The sequence below is a fragment of the Triticum dicoccoides genome, chromosome 1B, assembly GCF_002162155.2.
Source record: "Triticum dicoccoides isolate Atlit2015 ecotype Zavitan chromosome 1B, WEW_v2.0, whole genome shotgun sequence".
In the NCBI taxonomy this organism is placed as follows: domain Eukaryota; kingdom Viridiplantae; phylum Streptophyta; class Magnoliopsida; order Poales; family Poaceae; genus Triticum; species Triticum dicoccoides.
In genome coordinates, this window is record NC_041381.1 from 520,360,651 (window position 1) to 520,380,934 (window position 20,284).

A 20,284-nucleotide genomic window follows, 5' to 3' on the forward strand; every position below is an offset into this window, starting at 1 on the left:
GCGCCGCCCCACTCCTCTGCGCCCCTCGCCACCGCACCTCGCCGGCGTGCCCGCCGTCCTCCGCCACCGGTTCGTGTCGCGCCTCCCCGGCCTCCCCGAGCCCCTCCATCGCCATCCCCGCGTCGTCCCGTGCCGGATCCGGCGAGATCCGGCCGGAGGAGAGGGCCCCGGGACCTTCCTCTCCATCTCCGGCGAAGCTCCGGCCAGATCCGCCCTGCCTCGGAATCCATGCGGCCTCAGGTTGACTTCCCCCCCTCTGAAATTCCACTAAGTCCCCAGATTCTGTGTAATTTTCATGCCATGTTCGACGCATCATATCTCTGCATCCGTAGCTCCCTTTCGCGTGTGTAATATGTCAAATTATTCGTCTCAACGAGTACTTCATTTCATTCCATTGCATCATATTCATTTGAGGTCATCTTGATGCCTTAATCATCGTTGTAAGAGTGCTTCATGATGTTTTCTGCTGTCTGTTAACAGAACGAGCTCATTTGTCATTTTTGCCATGATTGATGTGTGCATCCTATGAGGTTGATGTCTACATGTGTTTTGTTCTATGCTATGTCTTCTTTACAGAGGTGCTTACCATGTATTTTTTTGTGATCAATGTGGTGACTAGCACAAGCATGCAAACTAGGCATCGTGATGTTGCTGATTTTAGTCCCTGTTCTGCTGTTGTTTTGATGCCATGTAAACTTGATGCTACAGAGTGATCCATGCATATTTTGAGATACTTGAGTAAGGGTGTTTTGAACATGTGGTTATTGTCTATCCATTCATGCCCTTGGTTGCATTTATGGAGTAGTCTAGCATGTCATTTTCATGCTCTACTTTTGCTTCAAAATGTTTCCTGGCAGATTGTTTACGTGTTATTCAATTTTGCCAAGGTTGCTATAGTTGATCCGTGCATGCTATGGACTAGTTCTTGACTTGGTTTGTTTCAAAAACATGTCTTATTGATGATGCTATGCTTATCTTGTCATGCAATGACTTGTGGCGAGTGAATCGAGTTTGTTAAGTAGTGTACATGATGTTGCTGTTTTGCTAGGCTGAATCTATTATTTCGCGATGCTATGTAAACCTGCTTCTACAAATCATTCTATGCATAATCTGGAGATGTTATATAAACATGTTCTGTTCTACATGTCATCCTCTAACCATACATGCCCCTGGTTGCATTTATAGCTTGCTGTAGATTGTTCATATCTTGCTCTAAAGTTGCTTCATAATGTTGCTGTCAGCCTGTTAACATTAAGTTCAGTTGTTTCAATGTGTTTTCCTAGTGATCCATGCACCCTATGACCTTGCTCTTGCCATGCTTAGATTCACAAACATGCCTTCTTACTGTTGGTTGCCTTGCCATGCCACGTAATGCTCTGTAGTGAGTTGCACAAGCTCATCTACATGCCTTCATAATTCTGTTTCTGCCATGTTTGAATCGGTAATATAACTTGCCATGTTTACGTGGGTGCCCTCATATTTTCTGATCCTTTTTGGCTTATGGTCAGTAAAGGACTTTTGATATATGCATTTAGTAGATTCATGCCATGCCTTTGTTTGCCATGATAAGTTCCTGTAACATGTTGTTTGATAGCTCTAAACATTGCATCGTGATGTTATTTTCCGCAAAGTCTGAATTGTTATTACTTGCAATCTTACCATGTGTGTTTGAGCATGTTCTAGTGATTTCTGGAGATAGCTCAGTGTTCATGTTTTGTAATGCTTTACCTGTACATCATGTCCATGCCTTTTGTTATTATGTTGAGGCGCTGTAGCTTATTGTTTTGATGCTTGCAATATGCCTAGTTGCTGTTTTGGACAGATTGTTGCTATAACTTTTATAGTGTGTGTGTGTTGAACCGTTGCTCCGTTTTGAGAGTGCTCTATATGAAACTTGCTTAGTATTGCACGTAGTTTCATATTATCATGTTGCATCCTTGTTTTGGTGTGTTTTCTTGATGTTTGTATGCATTTTGCATCAATGCCATGTTTAACTTGTTTTGCTCATATCTTCTAGGCCGTAGCTCCGAACTAAATGAACTTTATATGTAACTTGACTAGAATCTCGTGTAGATCATCTTGGTGCATCTTAACTTGCTCTTTAACAACTTGAACATAAGGTTTATTCAGATTTGGACCAATTTCGAAATACGCATATGAGGACTTACCGGAATTGTTATATGTTGTTCCCGGCCTCATTTAAACTTGCCTTGATGTGTTGCTCTTGTTTGCATCATCTCTTGCCATGAGTAGCTTCATGTAGCTTTGTCATGCATCATGCTTGTTGTGCATCATGCCTTGTTCATATGTGGTGTGTTTACCTTGTTGTGTGCTTCTTCTTGTTAGTTCATGTCTCGTTGCGATCGTGAGGATTCGTTCGTCTACGCTTGGTTCGTCTTCGTGGCTTCATCTTCTTCATGGACTCGTTCTTCTTCCTAGCGGGATTCCAGGAAAGATGACCGCTACCCTGGATCTCACTACTATCATTGCTATGCTAGTTTCTTTGTTATATCGCTATGTTGCGCTACCTATCACCTGTTTATCAAGCCTCCCATATTGCCATGAACCTCTAACCTTTGACACCTTTCCTATGCAAACCATTGTTTGTCTATGTTACCGCTTTTGCTCAGCCCCTCTTATAGCGTTGCTAGTTGCAGGTGAAGTTGAAGATTTATCCATGGTGAACAGGATTTTGGTTGGGATATCACAATATCTCTTATATTATTAATGCATCTATATACTTGGTAAAGGGTGGAAGACTTGGCCTTTTGCATGGTGTTTTGTTCCACTCTTGCCGCCCTAGTTTCTGTCATACCGGTGTTATGTTCCCGGATTTTGCGTTCCTTACGCGGTTGGGTGATTTATGGGACCCCCTTGACAGTTCGCTTTGAATAAAACTCCTCCAGCAAGGCCCAACCTTGGTTTTACCATTTGCCTCACCACCACCTACCCTTTCCCTTGGGTCGGCCAACCCGAGGGTCATCTTTATTTTAGCCCCCCCGGGCCAGTGCTTGTCTAAGTGTTGGTCCGAACCGAGCGATGTCCGGCGCCCCCTGGGCAACCAGGGTCTATGCCAACCCAATGTCTGGCTCATCCGGTGTGCCCTGAGAACGAGATATGTGCAGCTCCTATCGGGATTTGTCGGCACAGCGGGAGGCTTTGCTGGTCTTGTTTTACCATTGTCGAAATGTCTTGTAAACCAGGATTCCGAGTCTGATCGGGTCTTCCTGGGGGAAGGTCTATTCCATCGTTGATCGCGAGAGCTTGTCATGGGCTAAGTTGGGACACCCCTGCAGGGTATAATCTTTCGAAAGCTGTGCCTGCGGTTATAGGCAGATGGGAATTTGTTAATGTCCGGTTGTAGATAACTTGACACCAGATCCGAATTAAAACGCATCAACCGCGTGTGTAGCCGTGATGGTCTCTTCTCGGTGGAGTCCGGGAAGTGAACACGGTTTCTGGGTTATGTTTGACGTAAGTAGGAGTTCAGGATCACTTCTTGATCATTGCTAGTTCACGACCGTTCCTTTTGCTCTCTTCTCGCTCTTATTTGCGTATGTTAGCCACCATATATGCTTAGTCGCTGCTGCAGCCTCACCACTTTACCCCTTCCTTTCCTTTAAGCTTTGCTAGTCCTGATACCCATGGTAGTGGGATTGCTGAGTCCTCGTGGCTCACAGTTTACTACAACAACAGTTGCAGGTACAGGTTATGCGATGATCATGACGCGAGAGCGATGTTTGCTTGTTTGGAGTTCTTCTTCTGCTTCTTCTTCGATCAGGGGATAGGTTCCTGGTCGGCAGCCTGGGCTAGCAGGGTGGATGTCGTTTGAGTTTTTGTTTGTGTTTCATCTGTAGTCGGATGATGCTCTGATGTATTGTGATGTTGTATTTGTGTGGCATTGTATGCCTCTTGTATGTATCCCCATCTATTATGTAATGTTGATGTAATGATATCCACCTTGCAAAAGTGTTTCAATATGCGGGTCTATCCTTGGTGGGACCTTCGAGTTCCTTTTGGATAGGGTCGCATATTGGGCGTGACAAGTTAAGACAGTGGATACGTAGTACACTAGTTTTTGAAGAGGGAATTTGTGCCCTTCTGTTTCTCATTCGACGACGAGTACCGCGCTGACAACTTGATGTGTTGCTGCGATATATAATAACATCGGTTCGCCCAGGTTGGGCGCGGCCAGGACCGGATTTGTTGCCAATACGGCCTTAATTTCTTCGAGTCCGGTCGTGGCAGCATCCGTCCATTCGAAATGTTCGGTGCGCTGGAGGAGGCGATAGAGGGGTAGTGCCTTTTCTCCCAAACGGGAGATGAAGCGGCTTAGAGCCGCCACACATCCAGTTAGTTTTTGTATTTGCTTGAGGTCTTTTGGGATATCCAATTGTGACAGAGCTCCGATCTTGGCTGGGTTTGCTTCAATTCCTCTACCGGATACAATGAAGCCCAAGAGCTTTCCGGCTGGTACGCCAAAAACACATTTTTCCGGGTTGAGCTTAATGTCATATGCTCGGAGGTTGTCGAATGTCACCCTCAAGTCGTCTACTAGAGTTTCGACGTGTTTGGTCTTGACAACCACATCGTCTACGTATGCCTCTACTGTTTTGCCTATCTGGGTGGCCAGACATGTCTGAATCATGCGCTGATATGTTGCGTCGGCGTTTTTGAGTCCGAAGGGCATTGTGTTGAAGCAGAATGGTCCATATGGAGTAATAAATGCCGTTGCGGCCTGGTCTTTTTCCGCCATCTTGATTTGATGGTATCCGGAGTATGCGTCGAGGAAGCACAATGAATCGTGCCCTGCGGTAGCATCGATGATTTGGTCGATGCGAGGGAGAGGGAAAGGGTCCTTTGGACAGGCCTTGTTAAGGTCTTTGAAATCGAGACAAAGGTGCCAGGATTTGTCCTTTTTTGGTACCATTACCAGGTTGGCTAGCCAGTCCGGATGTTTTATATCTCTGATGAATCCGGCTTCTAAGAGTTTGACTAGCTCCTCTCCCATTACCTGTCTTTTGGGTTCAGAAAATCGCCGAAGAGCCTGTTTGACTGGCTTCAATCCTTTTAGGATGTTTAGGCTGTGTTCTGCCAGCCTGCGTGGGATTCCTGGCATATCTGAAGGGTGCCAGGCGAAAATGTCCCAATTTTCCCGAAGGAATTCTCGTAGTGTGGCTTCTACATCAGGATTCAATTGTGTCCCGATGGAGGCCGTCTTTGTGGGGTCCGTTGGATGGACCTGGAATTTGACTACTTCGTCCGCTGGTTTAAAAGAGGTGGACTTAGACCTTTTATCGAGTATCACATCGTCCCTATCCACCATGGAGCGCAGCGCAGTGAGTTCCTCTGCCGCTAGGGCTTCAGATAATGCCTCTAGGGACAGTGCGGCTGTCTTATTTTCAGAGCGGAGTGCTATATCTGGATCACTGGCGAGAGTGATTATTCCATTGGCCCGGGCATTTTGAGCTTCATGTACCCGTAATGGGGTATAGCTTGGAAGATTGTGAATGCCTCTCGCCCTAACAAGGCGTGATATCCGCTGTCGAATGGGTCCACTTGGAACGTGACCTCTTCGGACCTGTAATTGTCCGGCGAGCCGAACACTACGTCTAGTGTGATTTTTCCTGTGCAGCGTACTTCTCGACTAGGGATTATTCCCCTGAAGGTTGTGCTGCTTCGCTCAATGCGGCTCCAGTCAATTTCCATTTTTTGAAGGGTTTCCTCGTAGATGAGGTTTAATCCGCTGCCGCCATCCATGAGTACCTTGGTAAGACGAAAGCCATCCACTATCGGACTGAGGACCAATGCGGCTAGTGCTCGAGCTGTTCGGAATTTAGGTTCATCGCTGGCATTAAAGGTGATAGCCGTGTTGCTCCATGGATTTGTTTTTGCTACTTGGTAGACTTTGGCGAGGCTGCGGATTGTTCGCTTTCGCATGTTATTTGATGCGAAAGTCTCGAAGACTGTTAATACCGTACTGGTACTGCTGGGCTGGTTGCCCGGGGCTAGAAAGCCTTCGCCACTTTTGGCCACCTGCCGTAGTATCCAACATGCTCGAAGGCTATGTGTTGGAGTGGCGCCCTCCGTACTGTGGATTTTGCAGGGTCCGTTGAGCCATCCCTCTAGTACGGTTCCGTGCCCTTTAGGGGTTTTTTGCTTTTTGGTCTTTAACCCAGGTGCTTGAGTATGACGCATCCTTTTATTTCGGACTGGGGTTGTATTCAGGGCCGGATTGTCCCAAAACCTGGTTTTCGTTTTCCAGGCACTCTCCATCGCACAGTATTTTTGTACAATGGTCGCTAGGTCGGCGAAGCGTGTAACTTCGCGACGACTTATGGCGTTCATGATTCCCTTGTCCGTGCAATTGTTGCAGAAAATTGAAATCGCGCTTTCTTCACGGCAGTCCTTTATCCTGTTCATAACCAGGAGGAATCTGGCCCAGTAATGATGTACTGTTTCATCGGGCTCTTGCCGTATTTGAGATAGATCACTTATGTTCGGGTGGGCGGGTGGAATTAAATTCAGAACCCCGCCCGATCTAAGGCTCAAAGGCCAAGAAGTTTCCGTATTTGGAAGATTGGTTTGTTGGATGTTTTCCAACAAATCTGGTCCGATGCTTGACTTTAGGTTCAGTATTTGATTGACATCCATCCCTCCGCGGGAATCCGGCATGGAGGGATCGGGAATCCGGACATAGCTGGTTTTTAACATAGAAGAAGAGTCGCCGCATTGTTCCTCTACCACAACAACATGGTGGTTAGCCTGGGGAGAGTTAATTTCTCTCAGATCGGTTTTAAGCCCAATCTGATCGTAGTCTGTAGCGACTCCCAGGGCGGTGATGCGATCCAAGAGCTCGTTTATGGAGGAGAGCTCCATCGGATCTAGCTGCTCGGCAAATTCCGAGCTGACGTGAAGATCGCTTTTGATGACCTGAGAGGTCATTGTCGGAGCAGTGGCCGAACAGGCGGTCATAAGAAAACCACCTAGCCGGATAGTTTGGCCGGCGGCCAAAGCTCCCTTGACGACGGCACCGTCTTTAAAGACGGGAAAAGGCATCCTTCCTGATTGCGACGGCATAGAGGAGCTCTCAATGAAAGTACCAATGTCAGTGTCAAAACCGGCGGATCTCGGGTAGGGGGTGCCGAACTGTGCGTCTAGGCGGATGGTAACAGGAGACAAGGGACACAATGTTTTACCCAGGTTTGGGCCCTCTTGATGGAGGTAAAACCCTACATCCTGCTTGATTAATATTGATGATGTGTGTTACAAGACTAGATCTACCACGAGATCAAGGAGGCTAAACCCTAGAAGCTAGCCTATTGTACGATTGTTCTTCGTCCTACGGACTAAAGCCATCTGGTTTATATAAACACCGGAGAGGGCTAGGGTTACACAGAGTCGGTTACAATGGTAGGAGATCTACATATCCGTATCGCCAAGCTTGCCTTCCACGCCAAGGAAAGTCCCATCCGGACACGGGACGAAGTCTTCAATCTTGTATCTCCATAGTCTTGGAGTCCGACCGATGATGATAGTTCGGCTATCCGGACACCCCCTAGTCCAGGACTCCCTCAGTCATCTTCACACAATCCCATGTAATGAACAAGAATGGGATAACGAGAGTTGGCTTACAATCGCCACTTCACACAATACATAATTAAGATCATACATCATTCAAAATACACTCATAGACCGGCTATGGTCAAATTCAAATGAAAAGAAGACAACCCCAAATGCTAGATCAACGATCGTCCCGACTGGGCACCACTGCTGATCATCTGGAAACGATACATAGTAATGACCAAGGTCCTCGTCAAACTCCCACTTGAGCTTGGTTGCGCCATCTGCGCTGGTATCCTCGGCACCTGCATCTGTTTTGGTAGAATCTATGAGTCACGAGGACTCAGCAATCTCACACCCGCGAGATCAAGACTATTTAAGCTCATAGGTAGGAAAAGGGGTAATATGGTGGAGCTGCAGCAAGCACTAAGCATATATGGTTGCTAACATACGCAAGTGAGAGCGAGAAGAGAAGCAACGCATCGGTCGAGAAGCTAGAAGCGATCAAGAAGTGATCCTGAAACTACTTACGTCAAACATAACTCAAACCGTGTTCACTTCCCGGACTCTGCCGAGAAGAGACCATCACGGCTACACACACGGTTGATGCATTTTAAAGAAGTCAAGTGTCAAGTTATCTACAACCGGACATTAACAAATTCCCATCTTCCTCATAACCGTGAGCACGGCTTTCGAAACATAATATACCTTGCAGGGGTGTCCCAACTTTGCCCATCACAAGCTCTCATGGTCAACGAAGGATATACCTTCTCCCGGGAAGACCCGATCAGCCTCGGAATCCCGGTTCGCAAGACATTTCAACAATGGTAAAACAAGACCAGCAAAGCCGCCCGATGTGCCGACAAATCCCGATAGGAGTCGCACGTATCTAGTTCTCAGGGCACACCGGATAAGTCAGCCTACAAGTAAAACCAGCCCTCGAGTTGCCCCGTGGTGGCCCCGCAGTCTGCCCATTTCAGACCAACACTCGAAGGAGCATTGGCCCGAGGGGGGTTAAAATAAAGATGACCCTCGGGCTCGCGAAAACCCAAGGGAAAAGGCTTAGGTGGCAAATGGTAAAACCAAGGTTGGGCCTTGCTGGAGGAGTTTTATTCAAAGCGAACTGTCAAGGGGGTCCCATAAATCACCCAACCGTGTAAGGAACGCAAAATCAAGGAACATAACACCGGTATGACGGAAACTAGGGCGGCAAGAGTGGAACAAGTCACCAGGCATAAGGCCGAGCCTTCCACCCTTTACCAAGTATATAAGGTGCATTAATTAAACAGGAGATATTGTGATATCCCAAAATATCCATGTTCCGACCAGGAACAAACTTCATCTTCACCTACAACTAGCAACGCTATAAGAGGGGCTGAGCAAAAGCGGTGACATAGCCAAACCACGGTTTGCTAGGACAGGATGGTTAGAGTTTTGACATGGCAATAGATAGGCATGATAAACAGTGGCTGGTAGAGCTAACATAGCGATAGAGCGAGTACTAGCAAAGCAAAGATAGAAGTGATATTGAAGGTATGGTCATCTTGCCTGCAAGGTTCTCAGAGTTGTCGAAGGCTTGATCCTCGTTAGCGTACTCAACAGGTTCCTCGTGCACGTACTCGTCTCCCAGCTCTACCCAAAGCAAGAACACAAGCAAAGGAACCACAATAAATCACGGTGCAATGCACAAGCAACATGATGCAATACATGTCATGATATGCGAGATGCGATATGCAATGCGTATGCGTGCTTCGGGAGGAAAAAGGATGAGCAAGGCATCAACTTGGCAAACCAAGTATGCCACTGCAAAGATGAGATGATTTCGATTGAAATCGATATAAAGATCACCGGGAACGAATGCACGGTTTGCAAATGGCAAGCAAACCAAGAATGGCACAAAGCTGCGATTAACAGCACGATGCTACTTAACATGCAACCAGAAACTATGCTACAGCACCCCAACATAAAAACAAAGCATATGGCAGTGATCTAAAGGAGATGCTTAACAAAAAAGGAACACTGAGCTACGGCTAAATCACACCATAACAGGTTCAAACAAGCATGGTGAAAGTGCAAAAAATATCATCTAGGACATGGCATAAACAGCATCACGAAGCAATGTTCAGAGCAAGTTATTAACATGCTACAGGAACTTATAATAGCAAAACAAGACATGGCATGAATCTACTCAAAGCATAGATCAAAAGTCCTTTAGTGACCATGAGCCAAAAAGGAGCAGAAGATATGATGGCACCCATGTAAACATAGCAAGTTTCGTTAACAGATTGAGCAAACAGAGCATGGCATAAACAGAATTACGAAGGCATCTTCGCGAGCTCGATGCACTCACTACAGAGAATTTCATGGTAAACTAAGCATACATCCATCAAGAAGACATGGCATAGAAGCTATACATGGCAAGAACAACATCATATCATACACGGATCAACTACAACAACCTTGGCAAAATTGAATAACATGTAAACAATCTGCCAGGAAACATTTTGAAGCAAAGGTAGAGCACGAAAATGACATGCTAGACTACTCCATAATTGCAACCAGGGGCATGTATGGATAGAGCATAACCATATATTCAAAACACCCTTACTGAAGTATCTCAAAATATGCATGGATCTCTCTGTTGCATCAAGTTTACATGGCATGAAAATAACAGCAAAATAGGGACTAAAATCAGCAATATCACGAAGCCTAGTTTGCATGCTTGTGCTAGTCACCACATTGATCACAAAAATACATGGTAAGCACCTCTGTAAAGATGGCATGGCATAGATCAAAACACATGTAGGGCTCAAGTACATAAGATGCACACATCAATCATGGCAAAAATGAAAAAAGTGCAAGTTCTGATAAGAATCTAAAACTAACATTATGAAGCACTCTTCCAACAGCATTGCGGGCATCAAGATGAGCTCAAATGAAAATGACGCAATGAGAGGAAATGATGTACTCGTCGAGGCGAACAGTTTGGTATGCTACACGCCCAAAACGGAGCCACGGGTGCAAAGTTGTGGTGCGACGAACATGCAACAAAATTACTGACAAGAAAGGACTTAGTGGATTTCGGGGGAGAAGAAGGTCAACCTAGTCCAGATCTGGATCCGGCTCGCACGCGGATCGAGGCAGCGCCGGAGTTGGCCGGGAGGAGGACAGAGACGGGGCGGCTGACGGCGGAGGACGGCGGAGGCGGCGGCCGGCGGCGAGGCGCGGAGGAGCGCGGCGGCGGGCGGCCCAGGCGGCGCGGACGGCGGGGCCGGGCGGCGACCGGGCGGCGGGGCGCGGCCTTCGGGGCGACGGGTTCGCGGGCCGCGGCGAGGCCCGGCGGAGGCGGGGCCTGGCAGCGCGGAGGCGCGGCAGCGGGGCGCGGAGGAGCGCGGCGACCCGAGGCGGCGGCGCCGGCGCGGGCGCGGCGACGGCGGAACGGGCCGGGCGGGCCTCCCGCGGGCCCAGCGGGCCGGCGGCGGCGGGCGCCGGAGCGACACGTGTACCGTTCCGGTTGGTCCGGGGCGGCGGGCGGACATGTCCGGCCCGAATCGGACATGTCCGGCGGCGGGGAGAGGAGTGGGACTAGGGTTTTGCCCGAAAATTTCGGGGAGAGGCTATATTTATAGGTAGAAGGAGCAAGGAAGCTCCAAATGAGGTGTAGTTTTCGCCCACACGATCGTGATCCGACGACGGAGAGCATGGAAGTGACTGAGATGGGTTTTTGGGCTGTTTTGGAGGGTTGTTGGGCTGCAACTCAAAAGAGGCCTTTGCGGTTATGCGGTTAACCGTTGGAGTACCAAACGAGCTCCAAATGACCCGAAACTTGACAGGCAGTCTAACGGTGGTATACCAGTGCCACTTGGCAAGGCTCGGTCCATTCCGAGAACGTTTAACATCCGCACACTAAAAGAGACAAGAGGGGTGCGCCGGTGCATGTGGGAGTGTCGGATTGCAAAACGGACAACGGGGAAAATGCTCGGATGCATGAGACGAACACGTATGCAAATGAGATGCACATGATGACATGATATGATATGCATGACATGAATAAAATGCAAAACAAAAGAAAAAACCCAACCACGGAGGGAATATCATAACACATAGCCGAAAATGGCAAGAGTTGGAGTTACAAAGATGGAAAGTTACATCCGGGGTGTTACAACACTCCACCACTACAAGAGGATCTCGTCCCGAGATCTAGGACTGAAAGAACTCCGGATATTTGGAACGGAGGTGATCCTCGCGCTCCCATGTGGCTTCTCGGTCGAAATGGTGTGACCACTTCACTTTCAGGAATTTGATTGACTTGTTGCGAGTCTTGCGCTCGGTTTCTTCAAGAATAGCAATGGGGTGCTCATGATAAGAGAGATCTTCTTGGAGGTTGATTTCCTCGAAGTTGATAGTGCGCTCGGGAGTCTTGAAGCACTTGCAAAGATGTGACACGTGAAACACATCGTGCACGTTCGTGAAGTTGGACGGAAGCTCAAGTTGATAGGCGAGGTCGCCTCTTTTGCCAATGATCTTGAAAGGACCCACGTATCTAGGGGCAAGCTTCCCTTTGATACCGAAGCGACGAGTGCCTTTCATTGGAGAGACGCGGAGGTAGACATGGTCTTCGATTTCAAAAGCCATAGAGAATTTTGAATGGGGCCTTGCCCGAACTCGCTTGGAAGCTGTTGTTGTAGGAGAACTCGGCATATGGAAGACAATCTTCCCACTTCATACCGAAAGAAATGACACAAGCCCTGAGCATATCTTCAAGGATTTGATTGACTCGCTCGACTTGGCCACTTGTTTGAGGATGGAAAGCTGTGCTGAAACGGATGTTGCTGACCATGGCCTTCTGAAAGGAGTCCCAGAACTTAGAAGTGAAGATGCTTCCACGATTTGAAGATATCAATTGTGGAATGCCGTGCAAGGAGACAATTCTAGAGGTGTATAGCTCTGCCAGCTGAGCTGCTGTGATAGATTCTTTGATAGGAAGAAAATGAGCCACTTTAGTAAGCTTGTCAATGACAACGAAGATAGCATCATTTCCATGCTTGGACTTAGGAAAACCAGTCATGAAGTCCATCTCGATATGGTCAAACTTCCATTCCGGAATAGCAAGAGGTTGGAGGAGACCAGCTGGTCGTTGGTGTTCTGCTTTCACCCTTCGGCAGACATCACATTCATTCACGAATTGAGCAATTTCTCGCTTCATTCGAGTCCACCAATATGACTGCTTGAGGTCATGATACATCTTTGTACTTCCATGATGAATGGATAGGAGGGAATTGTGTGCCTCGTTCATGATGACTTTTCTCAAATCACCTTTTGGAACCACAATTCGATCCTCGAAGAAAAGAGTATCTTTGTCATCCAAGCGATAGCACTTGTATTTGGGAATGCCCTTGTCAATACCACGTTTCACCTTCCTCACCATGGTATCCAGGAGTTGTGCCTCACGAATTTGATCTTCCAAAGTAGGAGAGACTATGAGGTTGGCAAGAAAGCCTTGAGGAACAACTTGAAGATTCAGGTTGCGGAAAGCTTCACAAAGATCCGGTTGAAATGGCTTGAGAATTAGACTGTTGCAATAAGCCTTTCTGCTCAGAGCATCTGCAATCACATTCGCCTTGCCAGGAGTATATTCAATACTTGGATTGTACTCTTGAATCATTTCGACCCATCGAGTTTGTCTGGGGTTGAGGTTGGGTTGAGTGAAGATATAATTGAGGCTCTTGTGATCTGTGAAAATGTCCACTTGCCTTCCCAATAAGAAATGTCTCCATGTTATCAATGCATGGACAACTGCCGCCAACTCAAGATCGTGAGTGGGGTAGTTCTTTTCGTTGGGCTTCAACTGACGAGAGGTATAGGCCACAACTTTTTTCTCTTGCATCAACACAGCACCGAGACCTTGAAGAGAAGCATCATAGAACACTTTCAATGGCTTGGATTCATCAGGAGGAGTCAAGACAGGAGCTGTGACTAGCTTCTCTTTGAGGGTGTTGAAAGCGCCGTCACACTCAGGCGTCCAGACATACTTGACATGCTTCTGGAGGAGGTTGGAAAGAGGCTTTGCAATCTTAGAGAAGTTCTCAACGAATCTTCGGCAATAGCTTGCAAGACCAAGAAAACTGCGGAGCTGCTTGACATTCTGAGGAGGTTCCCAATTCACAACTGCAGACACCTTCGCGGGATTAATAGCAATGCCCTTGGCGGAGATGATGTGACCAAGGTAAAGAACTTCATCAAGCCAGAACTCACATTTGGAAAACTTCACATAGAATTGATGCTCTCTGAGCTTGTCGAGCACCAATCGCAAATGTTTGGCATGATCCGACTTATTCTTGGAGAAGACCAAAATATCAACGAGATACACCAAGACGAATTCATTGGTGTAGGGGTTGAAGATAAAGTTCATCATGCGATAGAATGTTGGAGGAGCATTGACAAGGCTGAAAGACATGCCAGTATATTCATAAGAACCATAGCTTGTTCTGAATGCTGTCTTGGGAATATCTTGTTCACGAATGCGAATCTGATGATAACCCATACGAAGGTCAAGCTTGGAGAATACTTTAGCACCTTTGAGTTGCTCGAAAAGCTCATTGATGTTGGGAAGTGGATACTTGCTCTTGATTGTCTTCTTGTTCAATGGACGATAATCGACGCAAAGTCGGCCCGTGCCATCCTTCTTCTGGACAAAAAGAACTCCACAACCCCATGGGGATGAACTCGGTCTGATCAAACCCAGACGCTCTTGTTCATCGAGCTGCTTCTTCAATTCCTTCAGCTCCTTGGGTCCAAGCTTGTATGGACGCTTGAAAACGGGTTCAGTTCCAGGCTCAAGATCAATAACGAACTCGACTGGCCGATGAGGAGGCATACCCGGAAGCTCTTCTGGAAAGACATCATGGTACTCACAAACAACTGTAATTTGAGAAATAGCATCCAACTCGCCCTTCTCATTGAGAGAAAACAACCAAATGGTTTCATCACAAGCGGCATAGATGATAACATCCTCAGAAGGGTGTGTCAATTGAATTTGCCTGGTAGCACAATCAAGCTGAGCCTTGTGCTTAGAAAGCCAGTCCATCCCGAGAATTAGATCAATATCAGAGTCGCCAAGAACAACTAGAGAAGACAGAAATTTATAGTCGCCCATCTTGATACCGACATTTGGAACCATCAAACGAGAACTCATGGGCTTGCCCGGGGAAACAATTGCTAGAGTTCTATCCAAATATTCCGAAGTGAAATCATGCTTGGCAAAAAACGGTCTTGACATGAAACAATGCGATGCACCAGTATCAAATAAGACTTTAGGAGGAATATCATTAACTGGAAGATTACCCATTATCACGTCAGAAGAATCCTCTGCCTGAGCTGCATTCATCATGTTCACCTTTGCATGCTTTGGATTATGCTTGACCACAACATTGCTTGAAGATCTCACAGGAGGAGGAGGAGGAAGGCGCCTTTGATTGAAGCATTTGTTTGCGTAGTGACCTTTCTGCTGGCACTTGTTGCAAGTCACTTCTGAGAGCGGACGATGATAAGGAGCATTTGACCTTGGACTTGAGACTGAGACTTGTTCTGATAGCCTGGGTTGGGTGGGTGGGAAGATCCACGACCACCTGAGTTCTTCTGTTGGTAAGGCTGACGAAACGGAGGAGGAGGAAGGTAGAACTTCTGCTGCTTAGCTGCCACTTGTGAGGAAGAAGAAGACTGCACTGCATCTCTGATTCTCTTATTAGAAGCCTCACACTTGAGCTAAGCACCTTCTTGCTTGAGTGCCATATTGTAGAATTGATCAAACTGAGTAGGCTCAACAAGAACGAGAGCTAACTGCAGATCCTCTCTAAGGCCACCTCTGAATTGATAGATCATACTCTTCTCATCAGGAACATCTTGCTTAGCGAAGCGAGCAAGTTTCTTAAACTGCTTGTTGTATTCGTACACTAACATGTTGCCTTGCTTGAGATTGCGGAACTCCTCACGCTTGCTCTCAACAACACTGGTAGGAATGTGGTGAGCTTTAAAGTCCCGACAGAAGTCAGTCCAAGTAATCACTGGACCTCCTCTGGAATCCTTGTATTGCTAGAACCAATCAGCTGCTTGATCCTTGAGCTGAAAAGAAGCGAACTTGACGTATTCCTCAGGCCTGACGTTGCTGCATTCAAAATGCTTGTTGATATCCACGAGCCAATCATCAGCATCTGTGGCCTCGACACAGTAGCTGAAAGACTTCGGCTGATTTGCAAGGAATTTGTTGAGGGTAGGAAATTGAGGCTGATGATTGAACTGCCCTTGACATTGATTCCCTTGGTTGCCTTGGCCTTGGTTGCGCTCTTGCATGAGCTGGATCATCATCTGGGCATTGGCGTTTGTGGCTGCCATGAAAGCTTGCCATGCCTCCGGAGGCGGAGGTGGAGGTGGAGGGTTCGCCTGACTCGCATCATTGCGTTCCAGATTCTGACGCGTTGGCGGAGCCATCCCGAAGAGGGTGACATCCGTTAGCATCTTAATAGACAGATATACAAGTTGAATCAACGGATAGAAATTGCAACATATAGTCTTCACAATAAACATTCGAACAAAGATGAACGAATGAATTCGAAAGCAAACATCACACGTCCATTAAGGTGAGAAGCCACTTGATTAGAGATTGATGAATGAAATAAACAAGGTACAACTGGAACAAATAAGTGGTAAGGATTACCCAATTACAAACCAAATATCTGCGGGAAGAAATGCTAGAGCTACTTGAATCCCACCTATAAACTCCCGAAACTTTCTGGTTATGCAATCAGGTGTTGGGGATACAGGGGAAGCAATATATCTCACCCGAACTAACAATCCCTACATCCAGATGTATCCATCCGTCAACACATAACCAAGAAACATTTGGAAATCGTGTACCTCAACCTTCGAAAAGCATCCGTTATATGAGTTATGGCAATACTCCCAAACTCCCGCCCCAGTACTGGGTGGCGTCGAGGTTATCTCACCAACAACTGCATAAAAGAGATTTTCGATGTCGGCAAAACTCAGGTATTCCAGAACTACAACGATAAAATTGTGACGACAACACCTCGGAGATCAACTCCCCGGGTCAATGCCACATAATAGACAGGAGGCACCAAGAACAATGTTCTCGTCACAAAACCATCGGAACGATTCCAAGATACCCGCGTGATCCTAAATTTTTTTTTAGTGAAATTTGAGAAGAGGACAGTCAAAACATCTACGTCAGGAGACCTCACCAGAGCGATGAAGGGACTGAGGAGTAAAAAGAATCCTACTCTCCGATATATATAATCCTAAGACTCAAAACATTTATGTTCTAGACTCAACATCGCCAGCAAACAATCAAGCAGGGGGCTCCTAAGTCAGGAATGGCTCTGATTACCAACTTGTAACACCCACGATGCAGCTATATCTCCCACGTGTCGAAGCATGACTTAGAGGCATAACCGCATAGTGGTTTTGTCGCAAGAAGGGTCATCTTCACACAATCCCATGTAATGAACAAGAATGGGATAAAGAGAGTTGGCTTACAATCGCCACTTCACACAATACATAATTAAGATCATACATCATTCAAAATACACTCATAGACCGGCTACGGTCAAATTCAAATGAAAAGAAGACAACCCCATATGCTAGATCCCCGATCATCCTGACTGGGCACCACTACTGATCATCTGGAAACGATACATAGTAACGGCCAAGGTCCTCGTCAAACTCCCACTTGAGCTCGGTTGCGCCATCTGCGCTGGTATCCTCGGCACCTGCATCTGTTTTGGTAGAATCTGTGAGTCACAAGGACTCAACAATCTCACACCCGCGAGATCAAGACTATTTAAGCTCATAGGTAGGAAAAGGGGTAATATGGTGGAGCTGCAGCAAGCACTAAGCATATATGGTGGCTAACATACGCAAGTGAGAGCGAGAAGAGAAGCAACGCATCGGTCGAGAAGCTAGAAGCGATCAAGAAGTGATCCTGAAACTACTTACATCAAACATAACTCAAACCGTGCTCACTTCCCGGACTCCGCCAAGAAGAGACCATCATGGCTACACACACGGTTGATGCATTTTAAAGAAGTCAAGTGTCAAGTTATCTACAACCGGACATTAACAAATTCCCATCTGCCTCATAACCGCGGGCACGGCTTTCGAAAGATAATATACCCTGCAGGGGTGTCCCAACTTAGCCCATCACAAGCTCTCACGGTCGACGAAGGATATACATTCTCCCGGGAAGACCCGATCAGCCTCGGAATCCCGGTTCGCAAGACATTTCGGCAATGGTAAAACAAGACCAGCAAAGCCGCCCGATGTGCCGACAAATCCCGATAGGAGTCGCACGTATCTCGTTCTCAGGGCACACCAGATAGGTCAGCCTACAAGTAAAACCAGCCCTCGAGTTGCCCCGTGGTGGCCCCGCAGTCTGCCCGTTTCGGACCAACACTCGAAGGAGCACTATCCCGGGGGGGTTAAAATAAAGATGACCCTCGGGCTCGCGAAAACCCAAGGAAAAGGCTTAGGTGGCAAATGGTAAACCAAGGTTGGGCCTTGCTGGAGGAGTTTTATTCAAAGCAAACTGTCAAGGGGGTCCCATAAATCACCCAACCATGTAAGGAACGCAAAATCAAGGAACATCACACCGGTATGACGGAAACTAGGGCGGCAAGAGTGGAACAAGTCACCAGGCATAAGGCCGAGCCTTCCACCCTTTACCAAGTATATAAGGTGCATTAATTAAACATGAGATATTGTGATATCCAAAAATATCCATGTTCCGACCAGGAACAAACTTCATCTTCACCTGCAACTAGCAACGCTATAAGAGGGGTTGAGCAAAAGCGGTGACATAGCCAAACAACGGTTTGCTAGGACAAGATGGTTAGAGGTTTGACATGGAAATAGGGAGGCATGATAAACAGTGGCAGGTAGAGCTAACATAGCGATAGAGCGAGTACTAGCAAAGCAAAGATAGAAGTGATATCGAAGGTATGGTCATCTTGCCTACAAGGTTCTCAGAGTTGTCGAAGGCTTGATCCTCGTTAACGTACTCAACAGGTTCCTCGTGCACGTACTCGTCTCCCGGCTCTACCCAAAGCAAGAACACAAGCAAAGGAACCACAATAAATCACGGTGCAATGCACAAGCAACATGATGCAATACATGTCATGATATGCAAGATGTGATATGCAATGCGTATGCGTGCTCCGGGAGGAAAAAGGATGAGCAAGGCATCAACTTGGCAAACCAAGTATGCCACTGGAAAGATGAGATGATTTCGGTTGAAATCAATATAAAGATCACCGGGAACGGATGCACGGTTTGCAAATGGCAAGCAAAACAAGAATGGCACAAAGCTGCGATTAACAGCATGATGCTACTTAGCATGCAACAAGAAACTATGCTACAGCACCCCAACATAAAAACAAAGCATATGGCAGTGATCTACAGGAGATTCTTAACAAAAAGGAACACTGAGCTTCGGCTAAATCACACCATAACAGGTTCAAACAAGCATGGTGAAAGTGCAAAAAATATCATCTAGGACATGGCATAAACATCATCATGAAGCAATGTTCAGAGCAAGTTATTAACATGCTACAGGAACTTATAATAGCAAAACAAGACATGGCATGAATCTAATCAAAGCATAGATCAAAAGTCCCTTAGTGACCATGAGCCAAAAAGGACCAGAAGATATGATGGCACCCATGTAAACATAGCAAGTTTCGTTATTAGATTCAGCAAACAGAGCATGGCATAAACAGAATTACGAAGGCATCTTCGCGAGCTCGATGCACTCACTACAGATAATTTCATGATAAACTAGGCATACATCCATCAAGAAGACATGGCATAGAAGCTATACATGGCAAGAACAACATCATAGCATACACGGATCAACTACAACAACCTTGGCAAAATTGAATAACATGTAAACAATCTGCCAGGAAACATTTTGAAGCAAAAGTAGAGCACGAAAATGACATGCTAGACTACTCCATAATTGCAACCAGGGGCATAGATGGATAGATCATAACCATATGTTCAAAACACCCTTACTTAATTATCTCAAAATATGCATGGATCTCTCTGTAGCATCAAGTTTACATGGCATGAAAATAACAGCAGAACAGGGACTAAAATCAGCAATATCACGAAGCCTAGTTTGCATGCTTGTGCTAGTCACCACATTGATCATAAAAATACATGTTAAGCACCTCTGTAAAGATTGCATGGAATAGATCAAAACACATGTAGGGCTCAAGTACATAAGATGCACACATCAATCATGGCACAAATGACAAAAGTGCATGTTCTGATAAGAATCTGAAACTAACATTATGAAGCACTCTTCCAACAGCATTGCGGGCATTAAGATGAGCTCAAATGAAACTGATTCAATGAGATGAAATTATGTACTCGTTGAGACGATCAATACGGTATGCTACACGCCCAAAACGGAGCCACGGGCGGAAAGTTGTGGTGTGACGAACATGCAACAAAATTACTGACATGAAAGGACTTAGTGGATTTCGGGGGAGAAGAAGGTCAACCTAGCCCTGATCTCGATCCGGCTCGCACGCGGATCGACGCGGCGCCAGAGTTGGCCAGGAGGAGGACGGAGACGGGGTGGCTGACGGCAAAGGACGGCGGAGGCGGCCGGCGGCGGCGGCCGGCGGCGAGGCGCGGAGGAGCG